At 43.8% G+C, this 14237-nt stretch overlaps 1 long non-coding RNA gene across 1 annotated transcript; it reads right to left on the reverse strand.

Annotated features, from left to right (window-relative positions):
- Positions 1 to 4194: 4194 nt before the first annotated feature.
- On the reverse strand, positions 4195 to 7009 carry LOC146183585 (uncharacterized). The gene is made up of 3 exons (XR_014708492.1): positions 6764 to 7009; positions 4733 to 4812; positions 4195 to 4269 (listed from the first exon to the last, which is right to left on the reverse strand). It is a non-coding gene; the product is annotated as an uncharacterized LOC146183585 (long non-coding RNA).
- Between the last annotated feature and the right edge of the window lie 7228 nt (positions 7010 to 14237).

Here is a 14237-nt window from a genome sequence, read left to right on the forward strand (position 1 = left end):
GCGCCCAGAGGCATTATATATTGTACAGCTGTCTATTCACAATTTTCACATATTTCACACAATAGACTGTTATTGTGGTGTCTGATAATTTATGAACTCATTCATGTTAAACATAATATTACGACAAGAAGTATCAAAGTGACCTTGATGGCGTGAAATTGAGAGCTCTAAGTAAAGAAACAGAAAAAGTTACTTCGCAATTTTTAATGCTGCTTACGTGCTTCGAGGTCGAACACATGCATGCATTAACGTCAGTTGGTATGAGGCGTACTAGCCTTCAACAAGACTGCCTGCAGTAGGTCATATGCAACGAGAAAATATTTAGGATCCGTCATAACATCAATTATGATATACTAAAAGACGTGGCTCATGAAAGGGGTGCGTGAGGTGTGGTCCGCACAGAGTGCAGCGCTCAGAGGGTGCAGCTGGGCAGTGAGAGAAAGGAAGTGGTGTGGAGCAAAATGAATTATTGTGTAAAAGCGCGTATTAGTACTGCTGAGACACTGACCGGAGAATGCGACCTTCTCGTAAACTAATTGTTCTGTTTGGAGTTCTTGAAAACACCGGCCTTAGTTTATGCCAGACTCCATGCCAAATTAATGTTGAACTGGGCCTGTGCACGCGGGTGTGCCCTGAAAACACCAGCATTAATCCGATACCCATCAGAAACCCCTGCACAAAAGCATGTTAGACGACACCAGTCAGCAGCCGTACTGCCACGCCTCTTTTTCTTTATATGCAGTTCAGTCTCCTTTCCCAAGCGGGCATTGCTGGCAGTATCTCTCCGGCAGTTGTCTTGTTCATTTATCTCCTGTGCCTTTCTCGCCCCTCGATCCAGTCCCATCCGCCTCACAATTTCAAAACGCCGAAAGGTACAGAATGCCTGTTGTTGAGTGGAATGGCAAGTCAGATCATGACGTGCTGATCACAAAAAAAAAATGAGAAGGAGGGCACTTTTAGAAAGGCCAGGTGCTTTAGAAGGAGAATTGAGAATGTACCCAAGGGTGCTCACGTAGTGCATTATTCTCTCTGGAAAAGGCAAAGTCATTGTTAAAATGAGAAATTCAACTGACACCATTAATAAAATTGAGCCTGGTGATGCCCCTTGTCTCCCAACTTCAAAAGGCCATTTGGCGCTCAACATTTTCTGTTGGTATGGCACCAATGAGCATTGGTAACTGCAGTCTAGATGCGAAAATCAGTCTGCACCTTTTCGAGGTACAAGTGGTCTTCCAATACTTCTCATACTAGGCAATCACCTGTCTTAATTAAGCCGCTTAGTTAAGTAAGTGAATTTCCTCGCAACTTACACACGCTAGTGTTTCTGCCTTTTTTGGAAATATGTTCTTTTGACGTAATGTTTTAATGAATTGTCATTCCTGGGGCAATATCGCTGCGTCTAAGGGTTAAAAAGAAAAAAAAAATACACTTTACTTGCTCTGTATGGTTGGGTGCCAAAGCAAGCTTGACGTCAAAGGAAACCATGAGGACGGAGATGGAAGTTACGATTTGGTGCTTAAAACATGGGGAGAGAGAAAGGGTGCCGCTCCTTCGCACCAGGTGCGGGTGACCCTAGAGACGCCAGCGCGCTAAAAGAAACAAATGCATTCGTGTAAAATGTACCTTTTAATTGAGAATATATTTTGAAAAATCTTCAATTGTTTTGTGGAAAATTCTCTTTACCATGTCCAGAACAGCTGCTCCTGAACAAATTTACGACAGTGTATTGGTGAAACAGTAGAAACAGCCAGAAAAGTAAACTATTGCTCAAAGCAGTGAGACTGCAACTAGACACTATTACATCGCACCACTGGCTTGTGACAGTGTACTCAAGTTGCCATCTTAGCATCTTCTTTAAGAAGAAGTACACGTGCCCTTATAACCCCGTGTACATTTTCCCTGCCTCGTAACTTAACGAGATTGGAGGAGGTTTCCCTTATAAGGATAAGAGCTGGGGCGGCTCTTACCCCGTCGGTAACATGCCGATGGCAATCTCAAGCAGACATCGGACCAACCACATGCCTGAAGTGTTCCACACCAGCTGAAGAAGTGAGAATTCGCCACCTGCTGTGGACTTGTGCAGGGACAAATGCATCAAGGACACAGATTCTGCGGGAAGTAGGACTAACCACAACAAGGGAAGAGGACTTCTCTAAATGGCTCACCGACAACAATAAGAGCGGGCGCCTGCTCCGGTTCCTTACGGAAAATATTTTACATCAGTTTCTATAATATGCCTTATGGCAAGCTTTCGATAAAAAAAAGTGATGACAAACCTCACCTTCCCTCTCAAGGCTGCCTGCCAAGCTTGATAAATTTCTGGTGGGCTATCCAGCTGTCCTGATGTTGATGGTCATGACATAGAAGAGTGCACACCACCAGTGAAAAAGCGCATCGTGCTGTCGCAGAGCTATCGAACGGCCGAAATTAAGTGATGTTTTTCCTGTTTATTTTTTTTTAATACCTTGAAGTTATTAATTGTCAGTCACATACATCCTGCCAGTTTGGGCAACACGACCTAAGGCATTGCATCAGCCATTAACATGCTCACTTGTTCTTTATTACTCTCTTCAGCATTGTTTCTGCAATGGGTTCGACATTTTTTTCAGTGAGTACCCTGACAACAGCTTTAGTTTAATGGCTGGATACATTGCCCCTTATGCAAATGTCATGATGAGATTGTTAGGAATATGAATCACAAACATAATCTTCATTATGAAAAATGAAAGGTGATAAATAATAGTATCTGCTACCAAAAACCCAGTTGACACTGGAGGAACACATCAGCGGCATGAACAAAACACATTTGCCAGCAAACCAGAAATTTTTTCACTACAAACTTGTTTCCAAAGAGCTGAGAAACAAGGCACGTTGCCGGGGTGTTGCCTCGGGCAACGAAAACTAAATGCAGACAGCATCCGTCAGCGTTATTTGACTTTTTCACCAGCTGAGCAAAACTTCCGGCAACAACACACCCCCACAGCATGCACTTAAAGGTGACTGACCGTTTTTTAAGTTTCCATGCATCAAGACCGCACTTAAAGAAAACTCTTCTTCATCGCTTTGTGGCATGCCGTAGTATGGCGCCTTGCAAGCAGTCAGACAGGCTGCCAATGAAACCAGCTGTGCTGGTGCCGCATGTTTCCCTTTCTCCTCCATGCACAGTATTTGACCCCAGAAATGAGCACGCAGGCAGTATGGGACTATACGAGTGGCTATGCTTGAGGAGCAGTAAGGGAGCATTGTCAGTTTTTTTTCAGTGAGACAAAGAGCTCGCCAGGTGTTCCCGTAGAAATTTCCACTGTGTAGCTGGGTGACAGGTACATATTTCCAGACAGTTATTGTTAAACTGGCGAGATGATTGCCAAAGCTATGCAAATGTGTTGTTGCCAGACAAAGGTTGACCAAATGTTTCTGCAGTGTGAACCAGGCATAACAGTTTACTTAGTGTGACAATATGCTTCTATAAAAAACAATGACTTGTTTCAGCAGACTTGGCACTGAGTCTGACGGTAACTTTTTACTGGATTAAGGATACTCTTATAACAGATAAGATTCTCTATCTGGTTTCATTCAAAAACTTTATAACTTACCATATGAGAATATGCCACGGCACCTAATTTAAACAGTGCTAAGAAGACTCACTGAACAGCCCATTTGCAGAGGCAATAATAAAGACAGTATCCAAAAAGAAGTAGCACTGCAGCAAAGCACGCCATCTCTTGATGTACAGGGTTGAAGTGCACATTACGGTAGCCACCGATGCTGCATCTCGGGTAGTTTTCCAGCATACCTGGCCTCAGTACCTCGTTCTTTCAGCAGTTTGATAGATCACGGCCGTCCCACTGCTTTGCCACAGTGCAATATGCACTCCTCTTCATTACAACCATGAACAGCAGAGCTGCCGAATGCCACACTAGAAACTTGTCTGGCAATCACCCATGCAAGAGTGAGAGCGACATTTTTCATAACTCATGGCATTTTGGCCACAAGCAAGCGGAACTATACAACAGTGTAGCCCTACTGATGCTCTGTGGCAATGACTGGTGGCCAGTTTAGTTTTTTAGCTGACAATACATACCATATACTAGATTGAAGCATTTATGTTCTTATGATTTTAGCAAGATTCATAAAAATTCTGTGCCTGTGAGAACATGCAAATATCTGAAAAGCATAAACATTCTCTACCTGATGGCTGTGGCAGAGGTAGAAGTGGTACAGTGCTGCTGTGGGACCTATAGTTTGTACTAGCAGAAGGCTGGTTCGGGACTGAAAGTTATAGAAATACAGCGAATTGTTTAATTTCTAACAAATGTCTCTGACACTTTCGAAATTTTGCCACACTCTACAACTAATGTTTATGCAACTCAAGCGGGGAGGAAGTAAAATATTCCCCTCATCTTAAGTTTTTTTTTATTTCTGAAGACCACATGTACTATTTTACCCTCCACCTCTGTAAGAGGACACTTCAGAGACACTGACAAATGAGTTTTAAAGGACACTGAAAAGCCAGGTTAAAAGTCAGGTTACACTAGCATGGCCCTAAAGCGCTACACTAGTCTTAGTGGTTATTCATTTACTTTCATTTACAGTTTATAGGACATACCGCCCTGTTTAGCATGCAGTCGATTCATGCATTTGAATCCTTAGATTTACAGCAGGAAGGTACTTTAAAAACGTTATGCATATTTGTGAAGAACATGAGAATATCTGTAAAAGCAAAAACTCACACCTGGTGGCTACAGTGGAAGTATGACCAGTGCAGTGCTGCTGGGGGAACTATGGCTTGTATCAGCTAAGGCTGGCTTGGGACTGAAAGTTAAAGGAGCACATAAGATGGTTTCATTTCCAGCAACTATCTCTGAAACAGCATTCTAAATTATTCACACTTTTTCAACTTAGGTGTATGCTATTTGGCTTCTTACATTTGCTTTTTAATTCCCACGGCGTGAGTACTTGCAATTTTTGAAAACCACTGGGACAATTTTACACTCCTCCAATGTAAGCGGGCACCCTAAATGGACTGAAAACTAAATTGAAAAGGGCACTGAAAGGAAATGGTGAGTCAGGTTGCACTGATTGCCATACATCAGATGACAGCAAATATGCTCTGTACCAAATATTTGCTTTTATAACCAAGATATTTGTATTAAGGCAAAAACCTGCAGCCCCATTAAAGGCACATTTCTCAAAGCGGTCATGAATTACAAAATATGACAGCTCGAAAGGAACAACTTTAAGCTTGTCAGTGGGAAACAGCTATTGCAATATGAGGAAAGTAGAGTGGCAATTCAAGAAAAGAATTCAGTTTGCACCTCTGCACCTTGTTAAAGCAAGTAAAGCAGTGGCACTTCTCTGCTGCTTAGCAGTTACACAAGAGCTTAGTTTCTGCAGATTAGTTACCTTAACAATCGTATGAAAGCATTGTTGTCAGGCAAAAGGCCAGTAAATTGCTACAAAAATATTGAAAGCATTGTTGCAAGGCAAAAGGCCAGTCAATTGCTAAAAAAAAAGTTAATGAAAGCATCATTGTCAGGCAAAAGGCTAGTCAGTTGCTAAAAAAGAATAATGAAAGAATTGTGTTTTGAAAAGCATTGTTGTCAGGTGAAAAACCAGTCAATTGATAAAAAAATAATGAAAGAATCGTTTCGCGTCGGCGCTGGTATGCGTGCCGCTACAGGGATTCTACTACCTCCAAAACCTCGCCGCTCGCTCGTCGGACCACCAAGACGATTTGCACTGCAGCCCCGTGAGACAGTGCAGCCAGAGCTCGTGCTTCTATAGGGCGTAGGGGCGATCTTTCCTCTCTATTGCGTGCACTCCCTGCTTCTGCAATCCACTTGCGGTTCTTTGACTGTGAAACTAAAGTAGGCTATGAAACTCGCTGCAAAACCCAGTAGAACTGCGTCTAGCCGGACCACAGCTATCGCGCAACCCTTCTTTGTGTGTAAAGGGGGGGTGTCACGGATTCAGCAAATAGCTTGGTATTGCGCACTTTGTCTCATGATTTGTTTTTCACAAAAGGGGGGGGGGAAGAGGGGGTTGTTTATATTGCGCACAATTTGTCCCGTAGTTGCCCATGATTTTTTTTTTCAGAGGTATCGCGCGAGCGGGCCCCACAAATCTCTAGATGGACCCTTGGGGTCCGCAGTGTTTATATTGCACACTTTGTGCCGTAGTTACGCATAATATTTTTGTTTTACAGCTATCGCGCGAACGAACCCCGGAAATCTCTTGATGGACCCTTGGGGTCCGCAGTGTTTATATTGCACACTTTGTGCCGTAGTTACGCATGACTTTTTTTTTACAGCTATCGCGCGAACGAACCCCGAAAATTTCTTGATGGACCCTTGGGGTCCGCAGTGTTTATATTGCACACTTTTTGCCGTAGTTACGCATGACTTTTTTTTTTACAGCTATCGCGCGAACGAACCCCGCTAATCTCTTGATGGACCCTTGGGGTCCACAGTGTTTATATTGCACACTTTGTGCCGTAGTTACGCATGATTTTTTTTTACAGCTATCGCGCGAACGAACCCCGCAAATCTCTTGAAGGACCCTTGGGGTCCGCGGTGTTTATATTGCACACTTTGTCCTGTAAGTTAGTCATGAAATTTTTTTTATCCGCGCAAGTCGTGGAACATGTGTCTGCATATTTACTTGCACTGATTTTCATACCTCAACTATAAATAACTGAATTCACAATGGTGACATGTCTAAATAAGAGCCGCTTGAATGCATAAAGAAGTGGAGAAAGGCTTACCTGTCGATGTACTCACCCCTGCCTCCGACCGCATACCGAGACGACACAGAAACACTCGAGACGACGACGGATCCAGCGCTGTTAGTTAACGACGCTCGCTGGGACTAGGAAAGAAGCTGATGCCGACTTGACACGCAGGTAGAAGTAAAATACGGCAGAGAACACAAAACGCGTCCTAGCCCACCGAGATTCAACCAAGCAAACGGCCATTTGCAAACAGCTGCGTAGTACGGTAACTGTGGAGCAGTGACTCGTGAGAAGGCGCAGACGATATATATAAATACAAACGCGGCAATAATTATTTGAGGCTGTTTTATTATTAAAACCAAAATTAAACCGGTTTTTAAAAGGTTTTTGAGAGCCAAAACAAAGCTTTAGTTTTCTTTAACTTTTCACCAATGGTAAGCATTGGCAGCCCTTCCGCGGGAAGTTTGAAATTGTGGATTGTTGCAGTATGCGTGATTTTGTCCGCATAAATTAGCACAATGGTATCCTGGCGAGTACTGCCCATTATGTTCCCTTTGCGGAGATCAGAGGGCAGACCTATAGTACATTTTGTTTAAATGTGAAACCTTGAAACCCCCGGAGGGCCTGCAGATTACCGATTCGGAACAGTGAGAGGCTGCATTGCTTAGCTCTGATCCAGGCCGGCAACACGTCATCACGGCCTGGGCCAAGGAGGTCACCGAGAGCCATCGAACGACGACCACCCCCTAGGCGGCTTGAGGGGAAGCGTCCTCTCACGAAGAAAAAACACACCAAATTCTCCTCAATAAAGTTTTCTCCTCCGAGTTTGGGAACGGCGGTAAATGTAATGGTTATGTTATCCTGGGTACACTGCGGTAAATTAGTTTTGAATGTATAATGACCGTCTCAGTCCGACAGCGCCTGTTCGGAGACACTCAGTTAAATATTTTTGTGAAACAAGTCTCGTGCGCGACACATATTATCAGCGCAAAAAATGCGTCCCGCGACACACATCTCTCGAAAGATATGCGGCGCGCGACATACATTCCGCGACAGAAATTAGTCATGCGACACATCCCACGCACACATCTGTCGCAAGACAGAACCCGCGACAGATATTTCTTCCGTGCGACACAACCCGCGACAGGTCGCTTTGTCGCACGACAAAGGACAAGAACAGTGTTTGTCGCACGACACAACCCACTACAGACACCTTTGTCGCAAGACAAAAGACAAGAGAGAAGCCTTTTTTTTGCGACAGAACCCACTACAGACAATTTTGTGGTTACGACAGAACCCGCGGCAAAAGTCTCTGTCGCACGACAAAAGCACGACTGAGACGCTTGTCGCACGACAAAAATATGTCACAAAATTCACGACACAAAATTCTGTCGCGCATTTTGATCGGGAATTGTTAAATAAATGTTCAGGAATGGCGTAGAATTACATATGTCACCGGATAGAACCCCGGCCGTGAGCTATCCAGGAATATCACTAGGAGATACATGCTGTGTGCAACGAAAAATATTATGACATCATCCGGACCGCTGTACGAGGAAATTTTGCATCAAAGTATTGATGCGAAAGCCCGCTGGGTGAATAACGGTGGAGAAACAATCAAAGGCCTATTGTTTTCGTTTCGTATCTTCGTGGCAAACTGACCTGCAACTTTGCTTGCAGAGGTATCCGGGAAGCGAAATGGTATTACATCCCCTTGCACGCTGCGCAAAGAACGTAATTTTTGATAGGAAATCACGTGATATTTTGGTGTCACTACCTGCTCACGCTTCCTTCTCACTCCACTGATGGTGCATTTACGGCTTTTGCTTTAAAATGTGATTCAACCCTCCTTCGATGCATAATGCCGCAGTCTCAAAAGAATGGCACAGCATAACTGAGCAAGCTACAGCCCGGGGACTGGCTCGCCTATGCCCATAAGAGGATCTTATTGAAATCCAAACGAATGAACCGGGTGCGGGAATCGAATTCTGACCTAGGGCCTCTGGTTTGCTATTTTAATTTTCTTTCTTTACATACCCTAAATTATGCGATCTAAAGTAAGTGTAGCTTTCAATATCCCTGTTCCCTGTCAAAGGGCTCGCTGAAGGAACATGGCTGCATGCGTTATGAAAACATCCTTTATAGTGTCGCAAAAGCAGGGTCTTGTGTTGCCTGCGTTGCCACTGTTTTCTTGCCCTCTTTACTAGCCTTAGTAAAAAAGGCGCCTTGCTTTCACCAGTGGGAAGAGTGACATGCAAGATTTTTCGCGTCGTTACATCAGCGGGGACTCACTGGCGCGCTGCTATGTTATGTTCTTGTCACGGGTGCCCAGCGCTGTTTATTGTTTAGCACGTCCGCCTTTCTAAATTTGATTTTTCTGCTTCCTGGCATCACTTGCAGCTGTAACATCGGCAGTAACGGCTCAGTTTATTGCGCTCCCCTGACTGCAATCCCTTCACTAGCGTGCTTCCCTCGTTTCCTTTCCGTGGTGCTCTAGTTCCAGTTATACTCGCTAAAGTATCACAGTGGGTCCTTTGTGGCTGACGGGTTACGATATAATAATTTTATAGGTTAGAGATAGGGAAGCTTCAATAACGGTGGCATACAGTCTGGCAAGTACACGTTTTCCCTCTCCCCTCTCCCTCGTTCGCTGACTCCATTCAACAAACCCCTTTTGAGGCGCCTTTTTGATTTTCGGCGATGGTCACGCACAGTGTTCGTCAGGACACAATAGGGTACCGACTGCCTGCCAAACAGTGCTTCGCCATACCTGCGCTCAAGCTTCGCCTGGTAAATTAGCTGTCAAAGAGGCTTATCTGGGTAGCGCGTGTATTCCCCATTCAGCACGTTTGCAGGAAGTAGTGGTGTATTCTACGTAGAATACAGGGCAGACAGCGACTATTTAAGCACCGCATGCCCATATTTAATATTTCGTCATGAATGCTTTTTCCAGAATCTTAGTTTAAAGACTTTTTTTTTCGGAATTTGTCATCCTGTTTCTTCACATGCTGACAGAATTTTTCCCGTGCACGGAAGAGGGACCGCTGTTTTTCTTTGCAGAGAATATCGTCCGATTCAAGTTTAGAAGGCGTCCTTCACCTCTGATATACTGAACTTAGCGTGGACAATTAAAAAAATAACGTTGCCCAGCCAGCACAGCCGAGAGCACGAAGGACTGAATCCAATATAAAATAAAAAGATGGGCAAAAAGAAGCACCAAAAAAGAAAAAAAAAACGGAAAAAAGTGGAGCAGGTGTGTACATCAAAGCTATGGAGGTGTTCGAAGAAAGCGATAAAATTTCTTTTCATTTTGCTTGTACGTCTTCACCCTCACCCATCTTTCATATCTAGGTTGCTTTCCCTTTTGTTTATTTTACTATTGCTTGATAATTTGCCCTTTGTATTTTCCGGAAAGGTGTACAGTGACAGATTTGATAGAACTTCTGCATTTGCACTCAAATTGACTATTACTGAATGGGAGGAGAGGCGATTGTTCGGTTAAACACTGGGCATTTAATTATTCTCCTATGGTGTTTTGGTGCTTCCTTCTAATTGTAACAGGGGTTCTCAATTGTTAGACAATAATCAATGTTTTTTTGGACATTATAACCCCAATTGCAAAAAGATTATGAGACGATTTTTTTTGTTTTGTGATTTAGATAATGCTGCATTAGTAACCAAGAAACATGCCTCCCTGGGGGGTTACACAAATATTAATCCGCCCTGTAGGTTCAGAGGGTTTCGGGGAACAGTGGCCGGAACGGAGTTTGCTCGCTCCATGGGAGCGAGGTGATACTCAGCAGTCTTTGATGGCCGTCTTTAGGAAGCCGAATGATTCGTTGATTCACTTTTGGGAGAAAATATTGTTGTGCTTAACCTGATAGGACCAAGTTAAGTCAATTTGCTCTTTTTTCATGCTCAACCCATGAGAAGCGTTATAAAAGGCAATTGCACAGCAAAGCACTCCAAGGGCACGACCATATGCCAGCAGATGAAAAAAAAACACTCAACCCGTAAGGAGTGTTGGGCCACATTTGCTACAGGAATAAAATCCAATGCTGTCCACTTAGCGGACTTCCGTGTGCTATGTTGGCAGACTGGTAATAACCGCCTTCGGTTGATGTTCCCAATTTTCTCTGGTGCCTTTCCCTCCCGTCCAGCGACATAATTCGTTGGTATAATACATCAATTAAATGAATGACGTTCGTTGAACACAAGTAGACGAAGCGCATAAAACAAGGACAGAAGAGGAAGGCACAAACAAATGGACTGGCGCTGTTTTTCCGCTCCCACACCAAGATTTTGTTCCTAGAGCGTCTGGCCCTAGCGCTTTTTTGTTTTGCAGTGATAATAATATTGCATCGACTTCTTGCTCTGTTAATGCTAGGCAATTTTCTTCCAAATACTCACTTGTAATGCTTCCTATTTCTTCTCCTTGACTAATAGAGGTTCTTTAATATATATTCCAGAGGCTCCTGCTCGGAACTTAAATTTGTCCTTCACTGGTTAGAATAATGGGGATAACTATTGCTTTTTTTAACCTTATATACTACGTCCTGCAATCAGAGTAATGCACAGTGATCGCAGTTCAGCGGCAACCTCAACGGGAAGCCTTCAGCAAAACGCAAAGAAGCAGCGCTGGAAAGCCACAGATTTGAACCTTCTGCAGACGATTACATCTTCGGAAGGGAAAACTATAAAGTGAGCGCAGAATATATTTTGATACAAAATTAGCGTATATGCGTTATAAATATGTCGTAGCATTGTAAACTATTGAAGAAAAGAACACATACCAGTCTGGATCTTCATGTGTGATAGGAAGGTCCTGGTTGGCTAAAGATATATGCTGATCGTAAAGCAGTGCAGGGCCGTAGTGTCTTCGTTCAGGCACTCGATACAGGCGTCGTACGCAATCATAGTTGGGTACCAGAAAGATACAGCAATTACCTGTTTTTCTCTTGAGCTAGATAAAACCGTTCACTGCCACTCCTGCAGTACCCGATAGCCAAAGGTTAATAAAATATCCTGCAGGTGTACGTGCCTCCAGGTCATTTCAAGCGTTCTTGTCAACTTCGTCTTTTTGACCTGCGCAGTAAAAGTCCCCTTTTTTGAAGAAGAATAAGCTCACGCATCGATTTGAGAATAACGTTTACGGCAGTTCAATGCCGCTTTCAGATCGGATATTATTGCTTTAGTGTTGCACGTTGCCGTGTGCGGCGAGCCATTGCATCGGGAGCTTTAGGAATGATACGCCGGTAATGCCATCGTGGCTCTTTAGGGTTATGGTTTCTACTGAGACTAATTTCGCCTCACTGTCGGACTTGTTTTTTGTGAACGACGTCATTGTGGTATATGCAGCGTCATGAATCACCGTCGATGAAGGACATGTGTCGTGCCTTCCTAAGACAGCACATCTACAGGGCTTGCTCTCTCAGTTTCTGCCAGGAGGGCTGAGGCACTGTACCCACCCCCGGTAAATATTCTAAGCTGCATTTGTCACAGACTAGCGGGATGGTGGCAACGATAGGAAAAAGAATGGGCTAGAATTAAACATGGAGCAAGTTGTCTTCGCCATAATTTCGTTGCTCTACGGGATGTGATCTGGCGAGCCACCGAAAAACCGCAATGTCACATGCGCGTGTATCGGCTAGTTCATTAGCGATACAGTGCAGGTGCGAGCAGACATCTACCCTTGAAGCCTAATCTAACAATCTCTAATGTTAATGTCGCTGCGAGATGTGCCAGGTATCAGTGCAGCGAAAGCCCAGGAGGCGGTGGTTGAGGGCTTCCGTAGGACATATATCCTGAGTTTTGATCGTGGCATGTCGGCTGGAGAGGCGGAGGCAGGTGATCGGGGTTTTAGCTCAGCTGGGTCATCGTGTTGAGCTGTTGGGTCGTTTCATAAAGGGCTATGACTTCTCGAATTATAGAGTACGCAAACCGCTATTCACCCTCGCACTCCTGCGTTGAAAATGTAAAGGTAACAGATGGTGTCAAGGTGAGTCACAATTGACGTATGGCCCAAAACGGCGGTCGTTGCGTGCTAGGTAAGATAAAAATATATGCGTTCGGCCAACAAAGTGAGGCAGCCCAGAAAGTCCACGCCTCGGTGGCGCATGCTGCATTCATGTATTGTATTTGCCTATTATGCGGAAGGCTTTTTTTATATTGCAAGAAGCGATATCTTTTCATATTATATGCCATATCATCGCTTCTCATTATATTACATCCTAAATTGGCTGGGTTTCCCCGTTTTCCAGGCTGCCCTTGCCAGACCTCACCTACACGCCTATAGACAATGATGCACACGGGGAGGGACGATCGTCCCGTCATTCAGGAGACACCTACTAAGTTAATTACTGTGCGAGCAATTGTTAAACAACGCCAATTTTTTGAGCAAATGACAAAGTATTCGTGGTACTGACCTAAAAAATGCACCACTTCAATAAGCAGAAAACGTATTGACTGGAAGTGAGACTACAAGCAGCATATCTTAACTCATAAAACCCCATAGTGTTTCTTGTAGTATTAAATTAACTAAACATTTCAAGAAACTTTCTTTGTTACACCTTTGCACATAATAAAGCCACAAATTGCATGAACCTAAATACATATGTTATGGTGAGGCTTCCAAAAAAAAAACATAAAATAATATGACTCTGCCCGTGCCACTATAGGTATAACGGGCTTAAGAATCTAAATACAGGAGAAATTACAGCTGTGGGAATATCCTTCCCTGCGGTCTCAAGAGGGTGTCCTGACTCTGGTGAAACTTTCCAGAGGGAACATTGCAGAGGTGAACATCGCAATGAACCCTGGACCTTTGACCTGTTGTTATTCTTGCAATCGAATAATATCAGCACCGCTTCATTGAAGTACTGCTTTGAAGAAAAGGGGGAATTTTTGGGCTCTTTGATTAAGGGTCGTCACGTAGCAATGGCATCTGAACATTTCATGCTACTGAGGCCGGTCACGAGTAGCCTTCATAGACACATCAAAAAGCGAAGGTGATCATTACAACGAATATTTGAGAATCAGTAAAGCAGATAGTTCTTTACAAGAGTTTTGTAGACAATGAATCGAAGAAGACTCATCTTCCACTTTCGAGGCTTCGGTTTACATTGTAATAATTTCGAAACTAGTAAAAGTGGTTTGGTTCCATCATAAAATGTATATAGTTTAGTATAGCCGCAGGGAACTGAACGTCAATTTTAGACCAAGCACTTGGTTCTTTTTTGAGGCAGTCCCTTTATTTATAAGATTGGGAGAAGCCGCCTAGCTTTTTCGAGCAGCCAACAACAGGCATTAGCTCAATACTGCCGTCTTCATTACCTGTTCTCTGGTCTACATTATTAGGGAGTGAAAGAAAAAAAATACAGATCTATAGCCAGCTCTGCCGTCAAACGCCTAGTGCATATTATCTGAAAAGGGTAGGCAAAGCTAAAAGACCGCCCTCTTCGATTTCTGGGTGCAGGCACATTCACTGCTGCCCCGCTTACGCCGCCGC

The sequence above is a fragment of the Amblyomma maculatum genome, chromosome 7 (genome assembly GCF_055883805.1).
Source record: "Amblyomma maculatum isolate TAMU_Amacu chromosome 7, ASM5588380v1, whole genome shotgun sequence".
NCBI lineage: Eukaryota > Metazoa > Arthropoda > Arachnida > Ixodida > Ixodidae > Amblyomma > Amblyomma maculatum.